At 44.1% G+C, this 27,393-nt stretch overlaps 2 pseudogenes; both read right to left on the bottom strand.

Annotated features, from left to right (window-relative positions):
* Positions 1–381: 381 nt before the first annotated feature.
* On the bottom strand, positions 382–8,886 carry LOC120669769 (annotated as a pseudogene).
* Positions 8,887–21,806: 12,920 nt separating this feature from the next.
* On the bottom strand, positions 21,807–23,330 carry LOC120670742 (annotated as a pseudogene).
* Between the last annotated feature and the right edge of the window lie 4,063 nt (positions 23,331–27,393).

The following is a 27,393-nucleotide window of genomic DNA, read 5'->3' as shown; positions in this document are numbered from 1 at the left end:
GCTTCTCGAAACACGGAAGTGCTAATGAGATGGACTAAACTTTAACCAAGATTTAAAACCTTTAGCTTGTGTATAAGTGCTAATAATATGTGCTAAAGTTTAGCACTTAACTTTAACTTCTCCAAACAAGACCTTAGACTTGTGCAATATTCTAGAGACTAGGAGACAAACCATATTCCTTATGTGCTACCGCTACGAGTTTGGACCTATCGAAAAATTTCCAGACTCGGTAACCTACACCAGAATTGCAAAGCAATTAGCTAAAAAGGGAACAGGCACTGAGGCAGGTGTACTGGTCACTTTGGAATACACGAGTCTAAAAGTAACTCCAGAGGATTTGTAGTATTTACAACAATTTCTTTGAAATTGCATTCCAAGCAGTATAAGAATCATAGCCAACTCATGTTAGCAAAATCACGGCGGTGCTTCAAAAAAAAAAAACTAAACCATGGTCAAACAGTAATGGCCATGTCTTCACATGCCAACAAATCGTGGAACATGAAAATTAACAGGTCAACATCATGGAAAAGCTAAGCAAATTAAGCTTGCTTCCATTATTGCTCGAAAGTACAGACTAGAACAAAGCTAGGAAGGACAGCCTGCTCCACAAGCTGCCTTGAAGTTGAGCAGTTGATGGTTAACTAGTACACATATTGCTGCCATTTAAAACAGTTCGCAAGGGGACTAATCAAAGTTATCGATCCTGAGAGGAGTTATGTCATCAGCCACCTTGAACTTCCCCACTAATCTGGCAAAGAACAACATCTCCTGCTCCAAGGTGAATTTGATATTCTCAGCCTGTTCCAAGGACTGCATGTCAGGTATGAGCTATCCCCTATGCACTGTAAAATTTGAGTTTACTAATAATTTAAAAAGTTTGACTTGATAGAGAACAACTGCAGATAGCGTGTTTCACAGTATACTAAATACTCAATTCTGTCGACCACCTCAGTTTTTTACTGCACAGACCCAATGTGACATAGAAGGTGTGGTGGGTAGAGAGAGTAATTATAGACCTTGCGGAAACCGTGTTGTTCCCCTTCATACTCAACCAAAGCAACTGGAAGACCTTTGTCCTTTATCGCCTTGTATATTTTTGGTGCCTGATCTGGTGATACAACCTGAAGATAATATATGTGAAAGATGGTAAGGAAAGAAGATACTGAAAACAGTAGCTGAATGGACGTGGTAAGAATGGAAAAGACTGGCAAAATGGCAAGTTATCCCTGGCAGATTCTGATTGACAGTTTGAACATGTTCATCTCTAGATGCTGCATTAAGGGGATGTTAATGTTCATCTCTATCTGCATTGACGCATAACCAACACATTCCATAAATGTTATTAATATAATTAGGTATTTTCAGGCATGTTCTGAAACTCGACTTAGGTTAGCAAATCTCCACTGTAAGTTCAGGTCTTGTAAGCTTGTAGCCTTACTGTGTCTTCCAATCCTTGAAATAAAATAACTGGACATGAAAATTTGTCAACAAAGTTTATTGGCGATCTCTCAAAGTAATCTTGTTTATTCCCTGAAAATTGGAGGAACAGTAATGCTGTTAATAGAAACCAAGAAAACAAAATGGATATTCAATTTCCAGTATAAGCGAGTGCAAAGTTCCTTACCCACAAGGTTATCAATATAGTATGCTTCAAACTTGTGCATTCCTGCCCTCAATGAAGCTAAGTCAGCTATCTGCTTGCAAACATAGCATAGCCCGCATGTATAAGCTCTTAGCTGGTATTAAGCTCAACCCAAATATTATCAAAAAATAAAAGCTAAAACCGAAAGAAAGAAAAACTTATGAGAATTAAAACTTGCCCCATATAAAGATGAACCAGCCTTGAAGGTCTGTCTGAAAGCAAGACAAGCTAAAGTTGTGAATCCACCAGCAGACTCCTGTTACACAAAGCCGTTGTCCATCCACTCTTCCGGTTTCCACCTTAATAATCACCATGGTATAAGCATGTTCATTCTTATTTTCTTAGTAGCCACTGTAAATGCTGAGTACAGCCGCTACAAAATTTAACAAATTGGGTTTATCAGTCCGAACAAGCCATACCAGGAATGCAGCACAACTGCAGCAATCATTTACATCAACAACACCCCATTGCCCTAAAAGCCTCTCTCGGAATTCTCTCCCATAGCCTTCAAGAAAGTGAAGGAACATCAATAACTATCAACACAAAATTCTTTGTTCACAAACAGATTAAGGTGCTACTAATAAGAGGATCGATATTCAACACTGAATAATAAATGCATCAGATCTGGAAGTACAAAGAACGTGGAGTTCTTTATTGGATATATAAGTCGAGACAAAAAAGGGCCAAAGACCTGAGCTTCCCCCATAGTTAACATCGACAAATGCCCATCCTCGGCTTGTCCAGTACTGCACAGTGAGATCCAGGACCCCTCGTGCTTCATCTGTAGGTCCACCTAAACATTGAAGAAGTATAAAGAAATTACAATAATGCTAAGAAAAATTTCGACTCTGATGCTTTGCCAAGAAATTGAAGCAAAAGATTAATTTTACTATCCTTAGCAATTCATGGAGTTGGTAAATCAAGTTAGTTTGGACCACGGTATGCTCCTTTATCATCAGAGTGCACTGGCAGCTTATGTGAAAGAAAAGACTGAATTAACAGAGACTTTGCTCAAATAAAGGAAAAAACTGAAGTAATGGGCAAATATTTGTAACCGTTATATACTGACAGACAATTTGTACGTGCAATCCAACATTTTTTCTCGAACAAACCTAAGTACCTAACATGATGCTGCGAACATGATGACATTAAGAATAACTCCAATAAAAAGGACAAGAAAAGATATAATTGAATACCATGGGTCCTGACCAGTAGCGGAGGCTTTTCGTCTGATGAACCTTGGAAAATATCACTATATGGAGCATAGAAATAAGCATATGCATGCTGACCAGGGATTACAGTTGGAAACTCCACAAATTCAGGAAAGCTGAAGTAGGATTTAAATTTTGCAACATCCTCTGAGGAGGACCAAACTATAGAGAAATCAGTTGCCATAGTTCTCTTTTCATCAAGTGTCACCTGGTGGGAAAACAAAGGATAAAGCTAAAATGTACAATGCAGGATTTAATATTAATAGTTGACAAGAGGATATGAGAGAACCATAAATTAAGCAGTTAGGTGAACCTTTGCTATTGATACTGGAAGACTAGCAGATGCACCTTCGATGTAGAAGGATCCATCTCCAGACACCTAGCAAATCAAAGCTATAAGATAAAGCATAATCACATTAATAAGTTTGAGCATTAAGTACCTAATCCTACAAAATGATAAATTGCCCACTTTAATTAGTTATTAGGTAACTCATCAGATACTGTACTTACAATGTTATTTACAGAAGAGAAGGGGATGTCAACTTTTGAAAAAGAGTCTGAATCATGGTCAAGCACACCAACGTATGACTTTCCATTCTGCCTGGATAAAAAAAAAGTATGCTGATTCTTCTGAAATGCATAAGGTCCAACTATCAGAAAATGTTAAAACTGAAAACCTGTAACAGCAAATGATTTTGTGACTTGAGCCGTCTTTTCCAAGGAAATCATAGGAGCTGACACCAAAAATCCACATGGGCTTGGAGAATTCAGCATTGAGTGAATACAGTGTTGTTACCACATTGCTCTGCTCATCCTGTCATATACAAATCAGCACATAAATTTGATAACAGGAATAGTGGCATAAAAAATTCTTTTATTTTCTTCATTGATGTAATCATCAAGTTTTTGGTGTAAACCAGCTGAGGGTGTTGAGCCCTTAGCTGTCATGGACAGGTATAACTTACTGTTGAACAGTTTCAATTTCTTGGAGCCAGAGCATCAAGTTGATGCCTGTTGATTCATTATAGATACAAGACAAAAACAGAGAGAATAATTTTCTAAAATGACAATTTGAGTTCATATAGCTCCCTCCTTATTAGAGAGAGTAGGCTATCAACACAAAGAACAATTGTTGGCTGCATGGAATTGCCAAAAATAACAACTGTTCCTGTGAAAGATACAAGTTGATCGATGTTTACATGCATAACTATTTCTCATACAAAGGAATCAGACTGTGGAAAAGTTGGTGGAAGTGGTACATTTAGAACATCCAGTATGGGAGTTGCAGGGAAATGTAGACAGATGTGCCCAACGGCAATACAGAAACATATGCATTTGCCAACCCAGGAGTGCAATCAGATCAATAGGCAACTCAATAGAAACAAATATAGGTGCCATAGAAAATTATACCCATTTATAAATGTTCCAAAACCCACTCCGTCGATCGGTTACGAAGAACAGCTCCCCTAGAAAAAAGTTTGTTAAATTAAGTGAGATTTTAAAATATAGTTTGCATTTATTCTGATGAAACCAAAAACCTAGTGAATACTTTTAACATGCAGAACATCACCTATTTGTGTCCTTGAATCATAACACTTGCAACCCATGTAAAACTAAGGAAAAAAAATCTGGATCTAATCGCATATACCTTTTGAAGACCACTTGGGTTCAGTAGGAGATTCTACTAGTGTTGGGTCGCCACCAGCAACACAGATACGTTTTTGTACCTCACTGCACATAATAAGCACTGCAATAAATTTGTAAATGTTGGGAGAGGGTCCTGAAACCTTCATGCATACTTGAGGTGACAAGCAACTCAAACATTAATCGCTTTTATCAAAAATAAATGGGAGTGGAAAAGATGAATAACCTGTAAAACTGATCATATAGATCCATAGCCAAATACATATGATGTTACGATAACCCATGTTCTGAGACAATAGCTAGACTACATAAAGTATAACAGATAATTGATTCCCCTGGCCTAATTACAAGTCTAGAGTGACAGTGATAGGAAATATAGACAAATCTTCAGTATATGTTACTAGTAGGCATAAAAGACTTCATGCTCAAGATCTAGTGACACCTTTCAGTTAATGAAAAAAAGGACCCCAGCAGCTGTTGAAGTTACAAGTATATATGTGTAGAAAATATCTTTCTTTCGTTAAAAAGAAGTGAAAACACAAGGATGCAATAATATGGGAAAAAGTCCAAATTACTCCCCTCAAAGATGACCAAAGTAAGCATAACCCCTAAACTATTTTTTGGTTCAATTTACTCCCACAGCTATATTGTTATGTGTAGAAAGGACTGTTCACGCCGTGAACAGTAATAGGGTCCAGATATTAGGAAAGATTAGATTAGATTGGTTTGTTATTTCCTTAAATTTAAAGATTGGTTTCTTAAGGGTCAAGTCAGCCCATCTATATAAGCATGGGATTGTATCTCTTTTAATCAAGCAATGAAGAAAGAACAAACAATCCAAATCCCCCAAATACTCTAGTCTCCCTCCACACCAACTTTGCCTGGCCATCTTCCTGGCACTGGTTATCCTCCCTATCCCCAAATGAACTAAGGTTCATAACATCTGGTATCAGTTAGCTTTGGTTTCGATCTGATTCCATGGCTTCTGCTGCCGGTGATCCATTAGAATCGGCGAAGGATTTGTGTGTCGACATACTAGATTGTTGTGCACAGATCCAAACCGTACTCTTGAAGTTGAAGGAGAGCTTGTTGCGTAAAGATGCGGCAGTGCGGCTACAGGCGGCGGCGCATGGATTCCTCGCGAGGCATCGAGCACAGGTACTGCGCGCAGATAGAAAGGTGACGTGGATGCTGCCGCTTTTTGCTAGGGAGGTAGATCAACAGCCACAAAGCGGCTGTCCCAAGGATCGGCTTTTCCCTATTGCGGTATGTGTGCGTTGCTGCTTGGTTACTACTCTGCTGCAATCAGCGGTTCACAGCCCCGGCGGCGTCTCCATGGTTTGGCTCACTTCCCCTGCGGGGGCAGATCAGCTGCAACTCCTCGGCATGCATCTACATGGCAAGATCAAGAAATCAGGGTCTCCGGGACATGCTACCACGCCTCGGCGCCGGCCACCAAGGGCACGCATGCACTTGGAGCCATGGCCTCCACCAGACCACCACAGCTCGAGGGCGAGCTGTCTTCGAAGGAGGGAGGAGATGTTATGTGTAGAAAATACTGTTCACGCCGTGAACAGTATTAGGGACCAGATATTAGGAAAGATTAGATTAGATTGGTTTGTTATTTCCTTAAATTTAGAGATTGGTATCTTAAGGGTCAAGTCAGCCCATCTATATAAGGATGGGATTGTATCTCTTTTAATCAAGCAATGAAGAAAGAACAAACAATCCAAATCCCCCAAATACTCTAGTCTCCCTCCACGCCAACTTTGCCTGGCCATCTTCCAGGCACTGGTTATCCTCCCTATCCCCAAATGAACTAAGGTTCATAACATATATCAATTGATCCAGTTTACCCCTTAGCAAGATTTGTCTTTTTTTTTCTCGAATACGCAGGAGAGCTGTGTATCTTTGTATTAAGGAGAAGAAAAGATCCAAATACATAAACCACTTCCCCCCCTTGGATCAGAGAGGGGAGTAGAAGTTACAGCAATTCTAGGACTATTACAAGCAAACTAAGGTGTAGGACCTGACCACAGACAGAAACACAACTAACACTGTTAAGATGCTCTCCCAAAGCCCAGGGCAGCAAGGCCCTTAGCACCACAAGCAATCCAGGAATGCAATTAATCTAGATTTGTCTTTTTTGCTTCACTACACACAAGTAGAGTTTTTTTTTTAGGGCATACACACAAGTATAGTTTTGAGTAAAAAAATTGCAAGTTGATAGGGAACATCACAGCATATGTTAAAAAAAGTACAATATGATTTTCTCGCCATTATTTTGATAGCCAAGGACTTCTAATAATAAGTTAATCCAGTTTTCAAAAAATAATAAGTTAATCCTTGGGATACAAAAGGCGTACAAAAAAATCATTAAATATTTTTTAAAAATAATTTATGATGTCCAGTGTCACCCTGCACAATTTAAATTTAAAAATCCAATTGTGCTTGGAGAAAAAAAGGACAAATCTTATTAAGGGTTAAATTGAACCAATTAACATAGTTGTAGGAGTAAATTGAAGTGAAAAATAGTTCTGGTGGTTATGTGGACTTTGGTCATAATTGAGGGGAGTAATTTGAACTAAAAAAAGAAATGATATATTACCCTTTCGCATTGAAATATCCAACCCACAGTTGTGATTTATCCCATGACATGTTCGGGTTACTCCACTCGATCCATGCCACACGTTTCTTAGTTGGATCAACACGTGGGAAGGCATAAAAGTCATTGCCACTGACCAGCATAGTAGGTTCTGACACAAAGAAAGATGTAAAGTTTACAAATAAGCCTAAAGATCTTAGGAACAGATTACAGCACCAGGTACATAACATAAGGGCTCCTTACCTTCGATATCTGGACCACTTATTCTTACAGCAGCAATTGTAGTGATGGGATTTGAGCTGCTGTGGCGATGATCTGTGGTCAAAGTCATTTTTTATATATTAACTAATAATTTAAGCAAAGAAGCATTTTGGCATGATACATGAAATAGGAAAAATCACCTTCCATTATAGTTACAAAACGATGGGAGTGAGGATCAAAGACAACATCAGCATAGCGTACTACTGATCCGGCATAATCTGGTGTCAACGGTAGTGGCGAGCTATCTGAAACCAACAAGGAAATGGTTTTGAAAGATTGATTACGATTTCTTATACATGAGTTCGGACTTTGGAGAATACAGTGACACCCCTTTATTAGAAGTCATGACTTAGGACCAAACAGGTTCGTAGAATCAAACTTTTTAAATCAAAGTTAGGCAACAGTTACACACAAAAAATCAAAGCCAGACAGTTCCTATTTTCAGAATGTTCTTTTGAATCCCAAAAAGCATGGAGATTCAACCATTGTGTGTTCTATTTCACTAATACATAAAGATCCCAACACGATGCTTCTCCGGTTAACAGCAGAAGAAAGCTTAAGTTTGCTATAAAGAGAACTTTTTGTATAATTGCCTGGGCAAAGTTTAGTTAGTGCATCAACAATGCATATGGTTGACGTTGCCCCGCTTGTACACCAAGCATGCACCATGTTTTGCCTCCTGACATCTCCGCCTCCATTTAGCATTCTCATAACACATGAACAATGGGCATAAGCGTTCACTGTTGCATAATTTCAGTACAGACCGCATTCTGGGTTTGAAGCTCGGGGTGACAGAGTGACATGTATGATTGGAATTAGGTGGCCAATAGTGACAAGAGTACAAGACAAGGCTTCGAAGTATGATGGGAGACTGGGAGTAATGGTTAGAGTACCAGGAAGGAGGAAATGAGGAATGGTCGCTGTTAAACGTAGGTTCAGCTCCTTACCTCCGATTGTTTGCTTGTACAGACGCTGGTCGCTGTAGTTAGAAAAGACAACAACGTCCCCTTGCACGGCGAATGCACCACCGCCGTACTCCTGCGCGAGGGAGCGCACCGCGAACTCCTGCGGCGTCACATCCCGAGCCTTGCCGCCTGGCTCCGCCGGTTCCTTCACGAGGACCGCGCGCCTGGCGACGAAAAGGGGGAAAAATTACAGCTTCAGATAAGACAGTCGCGCACAACACTGAGTTCTAAAATCTCGGAGCGGTCGCCGTGGAAACGGGGAGCAGGTGGCTGAGCGTACCCTCCTTCCTCGGGGCGCGTCTCGACCCAGACAAGCCGGCCATCGCCGGCGACGGCGAGCCCCTCGGCGGTTCTCCCGGCGGCGGAGACGGCGGCGGCGCTGATCGGCGACTCCCAGGACCCGTACGGCGCGGTCGCCTTCCCGGCGCCGCCCGCGGCGTGGGGATGCATCGCCGCAGTCACTTCGCGATCGCGCGGGCGGCGGGTCGGGGGAGCGGACGAGAGGCTCCTACTCGGAGAGTGGCGAGTGCGCGGCAGTCAGTGAGTCAACAGTCAACTGCTACCTCACACACTGTTCTAATCAAGCGGGAAGGTGAACAGGCTGAAGGCATCTTTTGGGAGACGAGAAATTTCGAGTGAATTTTATGAAACACTTGTGCTCGTTCTCGTCGGTAATCGGATAAAAAAATATAAAACCACTCAGTGATTGCTACTAGTCGGAAATAATCAAATAGTGGCAGCAGGGGCAGAGTCTGAATATTGAATGGATATTTTAGTTGACCGAAGGAGATAGAAATTTTAAATGGTGATAGCAGGTAGTTTGGTTATGCAACCAAGACAAACTCAAAGTGTTACTGTGTTTTCTTCGGGAAAACCGCTAACGCAATGGAGTAGAAGTCAAACAATTGCTTGATCTGACATAGTAGTGGTTTTTTTTATCTCTCCATCTGATACCAAGACTCTTTTGTCATAATTTTTTCTATTACACTTGGTGTTGCACTAGAGTTACAGTTACTTATTAGTACGATTTCTGTTATTAACATAAATCAAGAGAAAATTTTTAGGTGTTTTTGTTGACTCAAGTCTAAATCAATAAACAATAATGCTTCGTGAATCAAAATAGATATATTTTCAAAGTGTTTCTAGGCGGAAATGACAAGATATTAAGAAAAAAAGTATTTAGATCACTTGAGCCCGAGGTCACGTATTCAGTCACTTAGATTCAAATCCTGATTCGCATAAAGTTAAAGATTCAAATCCTGATTCGCATAAAAAAAATTCAAATCCTTCTTTGGAACTTCAACAACATTTGAGCATTACGTGGATACCGCTTGAGAGGGGCGGAGAGTCGGCAGTCGACTACTTAACCCCCTAATCCATAAAATCAGGTGTTCTATACCTCAACCTTTCCAAAATCGGACGAATAATCCCCTCAAATGATTTGGGAGGGTGGTTTTGTCATTTTTTTTAATTTCAAATGAATCATCAAAAAATCATAGTAAGTCATAGAAAAATTGTAAAATAGAAAATCTAATTTTGTTGGACTCCACATGAGCAAAACTATACAATAAATATATAATATAGTATATTTTAATACAATTTTTTTGCTATAGATTTTTCTCTATTCTTTTCTATAATTAATTGGAATAATTCATAACTGCAGTTTCTATAGTTCGATTGTTGTGAAATTTTTTATATTGACCTTATTATTGTATGCTTGAACTGTAATAACAATTTCATACTCATTGGATCATGCATTACATAGTAATAGATTTATTTAGGGTTTATGCTTGTTAAATTTATAACTAAGTTATATATGATCCAGTAAGCACAAAGTTTGTAACACTGTTCAAGCATAGTTAGGCCACCATAAAAATTTCACCGCAATTATACCATACAAACTATAGTTATGAATTTTTCAAATTAATTATAAAAACAAATAGATCAAAATGTACAGCAAAAAATTTGTACTACAACATACCATATTATATGTTCAATGTGTAGATATGCTCATGTGGAGCCCAACAAAATTGGAATTTCTATTTTATGATTTTTTATGATTTACTATGATTTTTTGATGATTCATCTGAAATAAATATAAAAATGAAAAGACAAAACTGTCAGACCCGAGGCAGCGGAACTGCTTATAAGCATAGAATGTTCTAGAGTAAGGGATAGCTCATGGATGTACCTTACCTCTTCTGTAACTACTCGAATAGGCATAGAACTAGCTGAAGTACAAAGGAAGCTGCCCGATTGTGTTGTAATAGGATTCCAACTGTACTCGGCTAGGACTTTTCATGTAACCCTGTCCCCCTAGATATATAAGGGCGGGCAGGGACCTTCTCCAAACAATCATCATCAACACCTAAGGCAATACAAACCACACAGGACGTAGGGTATTACGCAAACTCGCGGCCCGAACTTGTCTAAATCTTTGTGTTCCTTGTATCATCGAGTTCTAGAGCTGTCGATCCCTACCTGCAAACCCTACTGCTAAGGGTATCCCTGAGCAGGCTTGGCGGTAAACACCGACAGCTGGCGCGCCAGGTAGGGGATTCGGCGAATTCACCAACGAATTCGATGGCCGGATCAAGCAACGCCAACAGCGTGCCAGAAGGCACGACCCTCGTTTTTGGTTCCTAGGCTTGCACAGCTGACGGAACGGGAGGTTTTTCCAGCCACCTTGTCACGCCTAACTCGCCTAGATCGAAAACACGCTCCCAACTCACCGGCATCCACGAATTTGCGGATCTCGACGAAAAGAGAGTTCTACCCGAACTCGACTCAGACAACCCGGAAAACGTGACAACTCAAAACCTAACTCTTGGTTCGGTTGAGTTTGACACAAATTCTGATTCCAAAAAGTCTTACTTTTCCAAAACTCTCGGAAAATACCTGGCTCATCTCAAGACGATCAAACGCCCTAAGATCAAAAACTCAGAACTACTCGCCGGAGTGGATCAAGTCTCACGATCGATAGAGGGCTGCATCAAACTTATAGAAACCGCTCTCAACCCATCTGCGCCACAGCAGAACCCTAAAGCACTAAACCCACCGCAGAAGAGGTCGGGCGATATACTCTCAAGGATCGATCGGGTAAATTCGAAGCTTGCCAACTGCATTAAGGTGGATGAAAGCACTCTGCAAAACAAAAAGCAGAAATCGGGAGGAGGAATCTGCGGGGGAGCTGGTGAGACAAACCCCCGGCTTGTTCGGATGGGGCAGTCTATCTCCAGGATACCTCAGAGCCCTTCATCGAAACCTGCTCACACTCGGACTCCGAAACCAGTCGAGTCCAAGTTCGATCAGGATTTTGATCGCTTCTTGAACGGTCTCGAGAACTTTGAACCGTTCGACGATCTTGAAGAGTGGTCAGACAACATCGAGCTGTTCATAAACGCTATGGCCAAACCAACCGAGGATGCTGACACTCTTTGGGGACTGGCCAAGCTTAAAAAAGGAAAAGCCAAGGCTCCAGAACAACCCAGTGATTCAATCTATGATAAACCCTGAATCAAGGAGCCTGAGGGGCTGACTCCTGCCCAATCATGGCTACACTGGATGAACGAGAACGCCCTCCGTGTTGAGATGGGCATCCCGCTTCTCACTCACCCAAAGCATACATACTCTAAAATCGGTGGCCTAATGGATTCCGAACCCGATTACTCTTCCAACTCGGAGGATGAGCTGGATAATCTAATCCAGTACAGCAAGCAAGTCGAGTCCAACTCGGCCAAGAACTCCAAGTCTGATCAGGACTCTCTCCCTAACCTGATCATATATGCAACTCCGCAAGGACAGATAGTGCATCTAGGGAAGGCTCAAGATCCCAACGCTTCCGCCCCACAGCCAGCGGATCTGCCCTACCAACAGAGCACTCCTTTAGACACGTCCCCAAGCAAACAAAACCAAGAAGTCCAAGACCTCTGCCGTGAAATCCTCATGGTTCGTATCGCCGAAGAACCTGAGGGCGATCCCACGGAGCATCTCAACCTCGACGACTACAATTCTCATGATTTCGACGAGTACCTTTCTGACAACATGGAAACTAATACTCCTAGAATCACAGAAGCCCAAGTTACTACCAAGGAGAATCTACCTGCTCCTCCTCCTCCTCCTCCTCCAGCGGTGACCGTCACCATCGAACTGGACGAGCAGCATCCAGCAGAAGATCTCTATGAACGTCATCGCCAGCTCAACCAGAAGAGGGCATTCAGATGTCAGCGCCTCGCTAACAGCCTACAGGAACAACAAGGCGACAACTACGACTACTCCGACTGCGACCTCCGCAGTGTGATCAATGTTGGGCGTGATGCGCGCAACATCATCATCGCAAGGAGAAAGGAACGAGAGGAAGTCGAGGCGTACAGCCCTTCTTCCAACTACCGCATCCCGCCAAAGGCTTCCGCATCCTTCAAGAAGCACAAGCCGGCAACCATCAGTAGCCGTCCTCAGGGTAAACCACGCACCCCGCATCAAGGTGAATCATCTCAGGGTGGCAACAGGATCAACAAAGTACTTCTACGCAAGTGCTTTATCCACCCAAAGAGCTCTCACACGATCTTCTAGTGTGACTCACTCCGCAAGGCCCTTGGGGCACCTCTCCTAAAGGAGACCCTACCAATAAATCTAGTCGACCTCTACATCGACTAGTTCTACCTCGAATTTAGTCGACCACCACATCGACTAAGTTTTTTTCTTCGAATAAGTTTTATTCAGTCATATAAACCATTGCTCACATCCAACGAGCAAGGGGTAGATCTTAAGAGTCAAAGTCTGTCATTTTACAGTTATCGTAATTTCGACAAATCCAAATAAAGTTGATTCCTCATATATTGACTACTTGGCTCTCGCTCACACAACCAATACCCCATCTCGAAAGTCTTGCTCAGCTTTAGAGCAGCTATCGAGTAGTTTTATGATTCATACTCGAGTGTTTTTTGGGCATTTACATCTTGGGCAACCCAACGGGGTTCGTACCTAACAGTTCTGTCCTAAAAGACACTCTAGTCCTCCGGAAGGACAACCTACTTGCCCTGCTCGAGTAGGTCTTGGATACTTTTTCGGCACCTTCATCTTGGGCAACCCGACGGGGTTAGTACGTAATAGACTTGCCCTAAGAGTTACTCTAGTCCTTAGTTAAAAGGACACCTTACTCGCCTTGCTCAAGTAAATTTTGGATATCCCTTCGACATTTACGTCTTGGGCAACCCGACGGGGTTCGTACCTAACAGTTCTGTCTTACGGATTACTCTAGTCTTTGGTTAAAAGGATACCTTACTCGCCCTGCTCGAGTAAGTTTTGGATATCCCTTCGACATTTACGTCTTGGGCAATCCAACGGGGTTCGTACCTAATAGTTCTGTCTTACGGATTACTCCAGTCCTTGGTTAAAAGGACACCTTACTCGCCCTGCTCGAGTAAGTTTTGGATATCCCTTCGACATTTACGTCTTGGGCAACCCGTCGGGGTTCGTACCTAATAGTTCTATCTTACAGATTACTCCAGTCCTTGGTTAAAGGACACCCTACTCGCTGGCTCGAGTAGGTCTTGGATACTCTTTTGGCACCTTCGTCTTGGACAACCCGACGGGGTTAGTACCTAACAGACTTGCCTTAGAGTTACTCCAGTCCTCAAGTAGGACACCTTACTCGCCCTGCTCGAGTAAGTTTAGGATGTTTCTAGAATATTCACGTCTTGGTTAACTCGACAGAGTTCAATCCTAACAGTCCTATTCTAGAAATCAATCCAGTCCATTAATGGGACATACTACTCGATACGATCGTGTATTTTGGATATTCTCGCAAACAGTTGCATACTATCTAGGTAACCAAACAAGGTCTATCCTAACTGGTCAACTACGTAAACCCTTCAAGGAGTACAGATGAGTTCTTGATACTCTAAAATAAGTCGACACAAGTTTCCCACTTGCTTAGTTTACTATGGGAATCTCTGATACAGAATCTTTTTGCCTCTAGTACTTGACGGGTACTACCCGCTTGCTTGACGAACAAAAGGAACTCCTGTCTTCCCTCAGTACTCTAAGTAGTTGTCGAGAGCTGCCTGTCTTCTTATCTATCGAGAAACTTCTTAAAACTCCTAAATACTCAATAAGAGTTCTTCCCCCATTTGGACAACAAAGTCCGCATTAGCTGCGTGCTAATTGAAAATTTTCCTCCAAAAAAGGAAATCTATTCTAAGCTACGGCTTCTTTCATCTTCTAGTGCTATTCCGACTTGGTTAATCCCGAGGGATTCAATCCTAACCGGTTAGCACTATGATTTCAGAACCATACAAACTCGATTATATTCGAGAAAATCTTGCCACCCAAGGCACCTACGGATACAATTCCTTGTATCTGCTTTTACGACTGAGTGGGCCCGATGCTGCCTAGACTCAGGATCCACGAGTACAACCACTCGACACAACAAAGGATTCCACAATCCTACCACCAAGTACTTAACACTACACAAATATCCAACATTTGTTCAAAGTACTTCTGGCTCACACGCCAACTCAATTACAAGAAAAGCTTAAGGAGACTCTGCCCTGCTCAAGGTTTCTACAATCTGATCAGCCACCCCGGAAGTTTCCGCCAAATACTAACGGAACTAATCATCAGAACAGCTAGCCTTGGCTCCTTGTCCAAGAGCGTCCAGACGAGTGGTTGGCCAATAAGATTTCACCAGCCCAAGTACGTGACCTATGTACTGGCGGGTGATGTGGGAGATAAACCTCTCGAAGGCTCCAAGCACCCTGCGAAGCCTCACAGCCAGTGTTAGCGGCTTACCACCATCCTTTTTGTGGGATATCCATGGCCTCTGTCACCTCCAGGGCGGCATCTCTGACCTCTTTCTGCTCCACGAGCTCCTGCTGCATCGAGTCTCGAGACTCTGATAAAGTCTTGAGTTGTTGCAGCATTGATGCTGCTTTTCGGTCAGAGTCCTCCTTAATCTTCTTAAGCTTCTCTATCTCATCTGCGTTTTGGTACATAAGAATCTTTAAATCCAGTACCAAGTTTTCCTAAATCTCTAAAGATTTGGCACAAGCTGTGTACTCGATAGAAAGAAAATCTTATAAACACTAAGCAGATCTATAAGTCGATTGCATATCAAATGCCAAAGACTAACCTTTTTTAGACTGGGAAAGCTTCTTCAGCCTTCCCTCAAGAGCAGTCTTCTCAGACGGGAGTGTTTTAACCCTCTCCTTGATAACATTTAGCTTTGTTTCATCCTGGGACTGGCCACCCTTCCGTCCTAGCGCTTCCTGCAAAAACAAAAAAGATCAGTATACTACTCGATCTACTACAAAAAGTTCTCGAGGTATTCGACTACTTACTTCCAGCAGCTTGAGAGCATGCTCCACCTTCTCTCGCGGCAAGTCACTTCCCGATGTGATTTGGGAAGTACTTGCCACAACCACAGCCCTCTTGGGCACTTCTTCAATTCTTCCTATAGTATTCCCTGTGACTTGGAAATCTAAAGGAAGAACATGCTACTTAATCACTCTAAGGGCAAATAAAAGGATATCTTTCCTACAAGGCACTACAAGCTTACCTGCAGGGGTCTCCACAGGCTGTTTATCATCGCCTCCCTCAGAAAGCTTCTCGCCTTCTCCTCCTTCTGGAAGCTTGCTGCTTCTGTCATCTTCTGGGATTTCATCATTGTCCCTCTCCAAGTTCGGCAATGGAGAATCCAGAAACATAGCGTTGGCCATTGCCCCTGCATCGTGAGCACTCATCTCAGGAGTATTTGGGGGCTTCTCCAGCCCTGACTGGGAAGCTGAGTGGCTCTCAGCCTCCACGTCCTCTTCCAGGACTGCATCTCTGCAAAGATGAGGTAGTTAAAAAACTACTAGACTCAAAAACAAATCCTATGGCTACAAGTTCTAAGGAACTTACGTGGGAGCTCTTATTAGGGTAAACCCCTTGATGCCAAATTTGCGGGCAGGCTTTATGATCACGGCCAGCTTACCCGCATCGAAGGTTTTATCTACTTCGGAATTACTCGCTGAAGGAGTAGCTCTGATCCCACTTGATGGGTCTACTATGGTGGAGGGGATAGTCTGTCCCACCGCAGTATCATCCCCAGATGATGATATCCACGGCATTTTAGCCGCCGGACTTTGAAAAAGTAAAGCACAATTAGCAAATCGATATCAAAAGTACTCGATTCTAAAGACAACCAGCTACTTACCTATCGGCTGTAATTCGGGAGGATCCGCGACGCTTCCTTGCCGCAGTTCGAGTACTCCTAGGCTGCACAGATTGGGTATCAGTGCTTGGAGTAGGGCTGAGATCCCTATCACTCCTCCCTTCAGCTTCCTCCTCACCTGCATAATCAAAATTATACATAAGTATTGTTCGTATGAAACTTCATATGGACATATTTATACTTGATTAACAGATTGAGAAATTCGGAAGAATAAATGCCTGGTAGCGAAGGACTACTTTTAAAGTGCTCCACATCCTCCTATAGAAATCAAATCCTATCAGGTTCACACTAAGGTAAAGTACTCGATTTCTACGCATCGACTACTCTTATCAAGTACCTGCTTTGGAGGATTCCCAGCAGAAAATGTACCACAAACAACTGAGATTTTCTTTACATTCTTTAGAAGTCGTTGTACTCGACTAAAAACTACATCATTCGAGATCTCTTTCTGTGAGAATCTTGACGGATCAGTTGTTCCTTGGTACTGAAACCCAAGCGAGTCCCGAGCCTGCAATGGCTGAATTCTTCGCTTCATCCAGTCAAACATGACTGCTTCCCCAGTCAACATATTCTGTCTTAGAATGGCAATTCATTCGAGAAGTTGTGGGATCTGACTCTCGTCGACTGATTTTTTATTCCATTCAGGCCACTAAATTGGAGGGCCTGGAGAAATTGGTGGAAAGTTTCCTAATCGGTTCTCGACATAGAACCACTTGGGTTTCCACTCGATCACCTTATTATTAAGACTATATGAGATATACTCTCTATGTTTCCCTTGTCTAAGTTGGAGACCCGCACCTCCTACTACATCTAAGACGTAGGAGTCGGGTTGAGGCTTCAAATGGAAAAAGAATCGGAAAAGCTCAAAATGGGGCTTGATGCCCAGGAAAGCTTCGCACAAATGCACGAAGATTGAAATATGAACAAAGGAATTGGGGATCAGATGATGCAGCTGGATCCTGTAGTAGCGTAGGAGTACAGAAAAGAAAGAAGAACAAGGAAACCCCAATCTCCGTTCCAAAAATGAGGTGAAAGCAACAACTTCCCCCGTATTTTCATACAGATGATCTCTTCCCAAGGCAGGACGCCATTGGACAGTAGATTTGGAAACCAAAAGGCCCTATTTCACTAAAGATTCCAAGTCAGATTGGGAACACTTACTAGTGTTCCAGCCTTCATCGTGGGTTGGTTCCGCAACTGCACCCTTTCCCTTGGTTGCCTTTTTGGGAGCCATCCGGAAATCTAAGGATCGCTTCACGCGCATACACTGGCAGAAACCCTAGGGCGAAAGTGGGGAGCAAAGGGGAGCAAAGACTCTAGATCTGGGGGCTTGAGCGCGAAAACAGATCTAAGGCAGTAAACACAAGTGGCGGCCGGTGGGGTAAAACCTAAGTTACTGTTTCGTTTTCTAATAGCAGTGGCAGCATGGTAAAAACTTTCAGTAGGACAACAGTCCGTTGCAAATCGCGGAAACAACGGGATTTTAAAGAGACATTCTTTTTTCTGAGATTACATTCTGGAAAAAGAAAACACTCACATTCCTAGTCGACTACTCGACTCTTCTTTCCTTAACTGGGATTACATTCCAGAACAAGGATAAGTACTCGACATAGTACAACTACTCGATATTACAATTCGAGTACTTTTTATATAACTTTACAAACAACTTAGGTCTGCATGCACACTTCTTGGCTTCCTGAGAAGCCTGTTGCAGCTAGATCGGCCCGAGGCCGTGACAAAGTACAAACTTGTTATTTCCATCAAGGGAATAATGATACATGTATCCTGGGAGACAAGTTTCAAGAGTATGGAGGCAGATTATAGTAATCACCTCGCAAGTCCTCTTGTAGCATCTTCTGGAGAAACTTCTCTTTCTCCCAAAATATGTTGTGGCAAGATCAATCTTCCCCGCCAGAGATATCAGTTCTTGGGCACCCGGAAACAGGCAGCCCCAAGGATGTGACACAACAAGACTCAACCAGTCCACAAAGAACTTGTCTCATTGGAAGATGCAAGGACATGATGTCCAAAATGGATCCAATGGGAGCAAGAAAGTGACAGGATGAGGTAGCAGGGGCTTCTCTTGTCACTCACAAGTTCTCTTCTAGCATCTTTTGTTGGGAAGAACTATACAAATCTCAGGAGGGCGAGAGCAAAAACACCAAGGAAAAGCCATGGCTGCTACACTTCGGTGCTTCTGCTAAGGGCCTCTCCCCTACCTTTTATAGCCACAAAGGGGCTAACTGAGAAGAACCTGTGGACCAACAGTGCACGTCTCACGGACGCATTCATGGCAGCATTCACGGACGCAGTCAAAGATGCAACAATGCATATTCTCCAAATAGTAGCATCCCACGTGAGCGTTGAATAAAGGGCCATACATCCCGGGTTTTATTCCTGACATTATTTCGGGTGCAATCAGTGTGGCGGATCCAATTGTATCATTTTTCTGGGATTTTACCTTAAAAAGAGGTCTTTTCGGATTCCGGATCTGATGAATCCTGCAAATAATTAGAAGGATAAAATTTGATGCCACGTCTTAAATCCTTAATTCCAAATCTACGCTCGGGGGCTACTCACAGCAAAAGGGATTTTGATTTAAGGCTCGTGGGCTACGGGATATAGACATCAGAGATTTATTTTTCAAATTTTTTGGAAAATAAAGAAGTAAAAAGACTGAAGTGACCCTCAGCCTGATTCTGCGATTCAACCTAAGGATCGGGGGCTACTCCATATGGAGCGCGAGTACTTCGCGTACCATATATGATCAAGATTTCGGGGCTTGAGCACCTCACAACCTCGGAGCAAACGAAAGTACTTGGAGGACTACTCGACTTATCTGAAGGAAGGACTAGAATAACCAGAAGGATGTTCTGATTACTTGAAGTACTCGAAGATGCCTCACCAAGTACTCGATGCTTGCAGGACTTGGCTACGAAGAGCTCGGGGGCTTGTCAGACCCGGGGCAGCGGGACTGCTTATAGGCATAGAATGTTCTAGAGTAAGGGATAGCTCATGGATGTACCTTATCTCTTCTATAACTTCTCGAATAGGCGTAGAACTAGCTGCAGTACAAAGGAAACTACCCGATTATGTGGTAATAGGATTCCAACTGTACTCAGCTAGGACTAGGGCAGGAAACGAGCCGAGCCGAGCCGGCTCGGCTCGCCACGGCTCGGTCATCCAGCGAGGCGAGCCTGGCTCGGCTCGGTAATTTCAAGAGCCGTTGAAAGAGGCTCGGCTCGGCTCGTTATCGGCTCGCGAGCCGGCTCGAGCCGGCTCGCGAGCCACAGCTAGTTATTGCATATTTGCATCACAGTTCACAGATTCACATATCACATACAAGAGTGCAACCACATCAAGATTTTAACAGTACCACATAAAGATTTTAACAGTGCCATATCAAGATTTTAACAGTACCATAGCCACAACAAGGTAAAATGAAGAGAAAACATTTTAAATTACATGACAATTGACAAGTGGTCCATATGTGGCTCAGCTCGGCTCGGTATTTTAGCGAGCCGAGAAAAGAGGTTCGGCTCGGCTCGTTCCAGGCTCGCGAGCCGCTCTGAGCCGAGCCGAGCCGCTCCGAGCCCCAGCCGGCTCGCGAGCCGCGAGCTTTTTTTCAGCCCTAGCTAGGACTTTCCATGTAACCCTGTCCCCCCAGATATATAAGGGCGGGCAGGGACCCCATCTAAACAATCATCATCAACACCTACGGCAATACAAACCACACAGGACGTAGGGTATTACGCAAACTCGCGGCCCGAACCTGTCTAAATCTTTATGTTTCTTGTACCATCGAGTTCTAGAGCAGTCGATCCCTACCTGCAAATCCTACTGCTAAGAGTATCCCTGAGCAGGCTTGGCAGTAAACACCGACAAAAACCACTGTCCAAAACCGCTTGGGGGGTTATTTGTCCGATTTTGAAAAGGTTTGGGTGTGGAATACCCGGTTTTACAGGTTGGAGGTTAGTTGGAGGGGTTATGTAGACTTTTTCCAACATATAATTCGACTTGAGACAAGGGAGGAACGGGAAGGAAAATGAGGTCTGTCTAGATTTGGTGGCTCTAAACCGATCTATTTTAAGTCAGTGATTGGAGACTCGAACGTTCTTCGAGTTTTGCGCCAAATTTGGTGAGCTTGTTCTACACTTAGAGTATTTTGATCTAATCAGTTGGTTTGAGGATTGGTGTAACAGAGCATCAGATTTTTAAGGGGTTTCATCAGTTCAGGTGACTGCATTTTCAGACAGAGCAGTTTCGGTATATGATTAGTTTGGGTGGTGAAACGATGTCCGGTTGAGCTGAAACTTTGCCAATGGTCAGGGAACTTGTGGATCTACTTTCCTACCAAAATTATTAAACAGTGGACCTGTGGTTTGTAAGATATGAACCGATTATTGAAGAGGGCATAATCTTTGACTTCTCTATTAAACGGTTGTCATAACTTTTGCTAGATAGTTGTGGTTGTTGTTAGATGTATATGTACCATTTATAGTTTCTTCGTTGTATAAAAGGTTTTGTTTATATTTTCTAATGCATGTACATGTACATATTCGGGCCTAGAGTCCTTGTATATACAAGTACTATTCATAACATGGTATTAGAGCCATAATTAGGGTTAGTTCTTCCTCCTCCTCTCCCTAATTCGAAATCCTGGTGTTGCACTTGCACCTTAGATGTATATGTATTTTTTGTAGTTTCCTCGTTGAATAAGGGGTTTTGTGCATATTTTCTAATGTCTGTACATATATATATTTGGGCCTAGAGCCCTCATATGTATTGAATACAAGTGCTATTCATAACAGTTGTATCATGGTGAATTTATTGTTGCTGGTGTAATCTTCTAGAGTCTAGAGGTCCCAGAGAAGACTTCTTGTAACCATTTATTAATTATAGTGAAAGTTTGGAGTGGATCGATTGCTCCCATTGATTTTTACTCCCTACTCCCCACCTTGAGGAGTTTTTCCACGTAAACCCGCTATATCTTTGATTATTATTATTCCACTGCATATCTATTGGTAAATATTCTCTTCTCAATGTTCATCACAAGATGAGAGATTAATTAGTGTATTGCTACTACCTTTATCCCAACAATTTGAACTCTGGGAAAATATATGGATAATTCGTAGTTCGCGAACCATTTCCTTTTTCATTTAGAAGAAAACCTTGACATTCAAAAGCATGGATAACATCTGCCTTAACTAAAACCTGAATCAGACAACGCTTGCATTCAATTCCTCGTGTCCCTTTCGTGAACTTAACTTCAAATGTTCATATAATCAATAATTTATTCCAGCACTTATACAATGCATTATTTCTCTGCACACTATAGCAAACAGTAAAGTAAACAAATAAAGTACATGCTACAAAATCCTGAGTACAAATCATTTGATAGTAATGCATGCCGGAAAGCAACCATGCATACGCATTACAGGAATCATGCAAATTATTTTCGTTTTGAAAATAAATCTTGAACCGCATGACTAAGCATGAACTGGTGGCTCATCATGATCGTCCTCAAGGAATGGGTAGTCCGTGTAGCCAATGACAGGATCTTGTGTGTAGAAGGTGGAACGGTCATACTTGTTCAATGGTGCACCTAGCTCGAATCTCCTAGGCAGATCTGGGTTAGCCAAGAAGAGCCTCCCGTAAGCCACGAGATCTGTATAGCCACTGGCCACCACCTCGTTGCCTTCTTCCAGGTTGTAAGCCCCAGCGGCGATGAACGTTCCATGGAAGATCTTCCGAAACGGCAACAGCCCGTGCGGAACACGCCTGCGATCATCGGCAGCAAACATGCCATTGTAGGACAGCCGGGGCTCGACCATGTGGCAGTAGAGGAAGCCCTCGTGCTTATTGAGCTGCCGCACCATGTAGCTCCCGAGCGCCACGGGGTCCGAGTCCGCGCATTCCATGAACTCGGTGAACGGCGACAGCCTCATGCCGACGCGGCCCGCGCCCACCTCGCCGACGACGGCGCCGACGACCTCCACCGCGAAGCGGCACCGGTTCTCGAGGCCGCCGCCGTACCCGTCGGTGCGGTCGTTGGTGCCGTCCTTCATGAACTGCTCGAGGAGGTACCCGTGCGCGCCGTGGATCTCCACGCCGTCGAACCCGGCCGTGATGGCGTTCCGCGCCGCGCGCCGGAAGTCGTCGACGATCCCGGGGATCTCCTCTGCCCGTAGCCGCCGTGGTTTCGAGTACACCTTGCCGGGCTCGGCGTTGGGGGAGATCGGCTTGTCCGTGCTCGAGATCGGCGCCTGTCCGTCAGGCTAAAAATCTGCCGGCGCGGCCGGATCGATACGGTTCAGAATTCTCCACACAAATAATAAAGACACTTGAATCCATCAATTAATCTTATGGGAGTAGCTGATGGAAGGAAAACAAGCATTGCCACGTTATTACCGGTTGTGGAGACCCTGCCGACGTGCAAAATCTGGCAGAAGAAGAGCGCGCCCTTGCGGTGGACGGCGTCAACGACGGGCCTCCACGCCTCCACCTGCTCCGGCGTCCAGATGCCCGGCGTGTGCGGGTAGCCCTGCGCGGTGGCGGACACGCCCGTGGCCTCGGCGATGAGGAGGCCGCCCCTGGTGGCGCGCTGAGAGTAGTAGACGGCGGCGTGCGGCTGCGGCACGTTGCCGTAGGAGCGGAACCGCGCCATCGGCGCGAGCACCACCCGGTGGGCGAGCTCGAACTGCCCCATCCTGAACGGAGTCATCAGCGGGATCGCCTCCTTCGCCGCCTGCTGCTGCGCCATTTTGCCGCAAGGGAGCGAGCTCGTTGCTTGCTCTCCGCTGCTGGCTTTGTTCCTCTCCCACGGGGTGAGGGGGTGCATGAGTATTTGTACGTGCCGGAGTGGAGAACTACTGGAGATGGCGTGGTTGCTTTGGATCTTCCGGCCGTGTGATTGGTTTTGACGCGTCTCCCTCTTGTTTGCTAGCTCGAGATTATACTGTTTGTTCTTCACCATTTCCACCGCGAATCCAGTGGTCATGTGGTCACTGGTCACAGAGATGGTCGACGTGCCACATGGCACTATCCATTTTCTTCAACTTTTCCTATCACACGAGCGCAGCCACAGCCACAGGTGTACCAATGCATGGCGGCTTCGTCTCATCGCGCAGCAAAGCACACGTGCGTGAGGATATATCGGGCCGGCAGCACGCAGCACCCTGCTCGCTCTCTACGTCTCCTTTCAGTCCTTTCCCAGTCATCACACGTGCAAGAGATGGCAGCCAGCAATATAGATGGTCAAATAAGCTGGGTCAAATGGGCCGCACTAGGCACAATATGAAAAAACCCTATCCTAATCCAGCCCAGCCCGCGACCAATAGGATCAGTGCCAACCCAACCCGATGCATAGGGTCGTGTCTGGACCGTAACCTTGACACGTAGTGCCGATTCGAACACGACACGATTTTAGGCCGGCACAATCCGGCCCATTTAACAGCCCAACTCCTCCCATCTTATCCTCATCTCTAACTCCCTTTACTGTCTTCCCGCCTCTCTCTCTCTCCCTCTCTCTCTCCCTATGTGCATATGCCAATAATAAGCTCAAACCGGATCACCCAAAAGCCAATTCAAGTTTATGAAATTTCCAATGACAATGGTGTTGAAAAATAAATAGCTGTACTAGAGTGACAATAATATAATGATGTCAAACCGATGGTTGGTCCTTAGTGGGCCGGGGCAGAATACAATGAACCAGCTCTTCTAACCAATGAAGTATTAGGATCAAGCAATCCATGTGATACCAAGCCACCTGTGGTGCTATATATCAAAACTCGCTTTCCACTTTAATTAACACAACTACACTTTTAGGACAAACTTATTCCTTATTAGTGTCAAAACTAAGAGCAAATTATAGCCAGAAATGGGATAGACCTGGGCCCAAAGAAACCCATCTACTCGTAGATCGAGCAGGAATTAAACAACATCGCCGGTGGGTGAAAGCCACCTCTCTTTCTCTCTCTCCCTCCCCCTCTCTCTCTCTCCCTCTCCCGATGCCCCTTCTCTTCCCTTGCCGATGGAGGAGGAGATGCCGGCAAGCGTGGCGGAGGCCCGCGAGCGTGTTGCAAAGGCCGGCGGCTGGCAAGCGCACGGATGGCGGAGGCCGGCGGCCGGGATGGGCTCGGCTCAGCACAGGCACGTCGTCTACATTGTGCTTATCGTGTCGGCACGGCATGACTGCGCACGACGAACCTTGGTATTTCGAATCAGATTGATAGCTTTTTGAATGGCTGCAGTTCTGGGACTCTAGTCCAAACCCGGCCTACGAAACCAGGATTCGTCAAGACCAGTTGCGCCTGGGCCGAGGAGCAGGCACGCAGTACCGGCACGACTAAGCTATCATGCAAGTTAGGGGTAGGGTCGGATCGTGCCGTGCCTGTTAGGGTTAGGGTCGGATCATGCTGTGCCGGCCCATTTAGCCATCTATAGCCAGCAGTTATCAGGGAATATTCTTTCATCCCAGTAAGGCCGCTGCAATGGGGAGTAAAAGTAGTCCATAGCCAATATAATATTCGATTCAACCTCCACGTGACATTGCGTTTGAAAGCGCTAATGCTAAAAATGCGGTGCACTCCGGGTGCATGGGCGCTAAAAATAGGGTGCACCCTGGGTGAATGGGCGCTAAAAATGGGGTGCACTCCTGAAAGTGCAATTAAATCCTTAATGGGTTTTGGTGAATTGAGTGACAAACATGATTAAAGAACTAATGCTTTATTTGAGATATCATGAGCAGAAATTTGTTTGTATATCATTTATACTTTGACTCATGTGAAAAAGAATCAAATAAAAGAGAAACTTATCGTTGAAAGTCAAGTATATTGTGAAGGAAGGCAAGAGACAAGTATTCTTGAAATATTATCAAATGGTCTCTGTTCATGGCTTGGCATATTTGAAGTACAAATTGTTGAAAGTATTATTGCAAGACTTCATGGTTTAATAAAAATAAAAAGAGACATACACTTGTGAGCTAGATATATTGGTCTTATTTATGGAAGCTTGCAATGCGTGAAATATGGTTATCATTCATGATTACAACGCAAGACAAAGAAATGAAGATATGAGAATGGTATATGGAATTCATTGTTGGTGTGCAAAGCTTAACTCAACATAGCAACGGTAAGTGATGAAGAAACCAACTGAGATGACTAGTGCGAGGGACTAAGCAGGCTTTGGTGGAGCGACGGCTCACCATATGTGCGAATTGCTAAGGTGAAGTGCTAGTATCCGTGGGGTGTTCGAAGAATCATATCCAAGCCTTATTGTGATAGGAAATGTAATGCATCAAATATATTATTAGAGTGACTTGAGGATCCAAGGATAGATTTCCAAGTATGGATTTGCTCAAAAGAGAAGATTGTGCAATGTTGGAATCCCAAGTTAGAGAAAATCAAAGTATGGAAAATATGAAGTGATTCAAGACTCAAGTGGATGAAATGTGTTTTAAATTTAATCTTGAGTATAGGTATGCCATACTATCAAGAGGGATGCAACATTGATTATTTGACTCGGTCAAAAATGCTCATAGATAACCCATGAGAGGATCCGGAAAGAAAACCTATGAGAGCTAACATAGAAATACTTGAATGATCAAGTCTTAACTTGATGGATCAAGTAGGGTCTTATAAACAGGGGTTTGGAGTTCTCTGGCCCTGACCGGTCTGGGGGACCGGTCTGGCCGGTCCAGGGTCCAACGGTTAGTTTATTTGAACAGACCGGTCTGGACGGTCTGGGGACCGGTCTGTACTGATAGAGCAACGGCTAGTTTTTGGAAGTGGGGTATTTATACCCCTCAGCCCTCTCCATTGAGGGCTGCTGGTTCTTGGCATTCTCCTGAGCTTCTTGAGCTATTTTCTTGACGAGCTATCTCTCCCCAACACTCTTTGTGAGTTGTGCTAACTAGATTGCATATCTTTAGATTGGGTTGAGAGATTGAGTGTGTGTGCGCAAAGTGATCATTGTGAGAGCTGCACTTCGAGCAGCTGAGAGCATTCATAGCTTGAGCACTCTTGATTCCATCAAAGATACATCTTTGCATTTGTTACTCTTGGAGGTGAGCCTCCTAGACGGCTAGGTGTCGTCGGCTAGCTCCCGACGGTGTGGTGAGCAGTGGCATGTTTGTGCGGGCGTGATCTTGCTCCCTTGGTGGAAAGGATCAAGATAGTGGAAAGGAGGAGTGGTTGAAAAAGACCCAACTCAAGGGATCGAGCAAGTCAGAATTATAGTCATCGAGGTTAAGACGCTCCGTAGAGTCATCCTCTGGTTCATGGACTTCGGAGATGCGAACCATGAGGATTTCACAGCAAAGATCTTTAATTTTTTAGTCTTGTTTGTTTGATGACAGGTCTAGCGGAGTGCTCTGCTGGAAGGGAAGATCTGTTGGCTGAGAGCTGAAAGCCTTAGAATCTTGTGCCTCCTTCAAGCGCACTGTCCGTCCTTGCGGTGTTGCATATATGACCAAGTTTGGAAGGGAGTCCTGATCGGACTTGGAATTCTTAGTCAAGTTGAATTCGACTTCTTTGCTGTACTGAATTAGGTCATCCAGTTTGTCCTCCGAGTCGTAAGAGTACTCGGAGTCGGAAACTGTTAGGACACCGATTTTGGAGTATGTGTGCTTTGGGTGAGCGAAAAGCGGGATGCCCATCTCGACACGGAGGGCATTCTCGTTCATCCAATTTAGCCATGATTGCGTGGGAGTCAAGCCTTCTGGCTCTTTTATCCAGGGTTTGTCGAAAATCAACTTGCTGGATTGTTCAGGAGCTTTGGATTTTCCTTTTAGCTTGGCTGAATCCCAGAGGGCGTCAACATTCTGGGGTGGATGGGCCATTGCATCCATG

The sequence above is a fragment of the Panicum virgatum genome, chromosome 4N (assembly GCF_016808335.1).
Source record: "Panicum virgatum strain AP13 chromosome 4N, P.virgatum_v5, whole genome shotgun sequence".
Lineage (NCBI taxonomy): Eukaryota > Viridiplantae > Streptophyta > Magnoliopsida > Poales > Poaceae > Panicum > Panicum virgatum.
The sequence above is the reverse complement of the archived record's forward strand: the minus strand, read 5'-3'. Positions and strand labels throughout refer to the sequence as shown.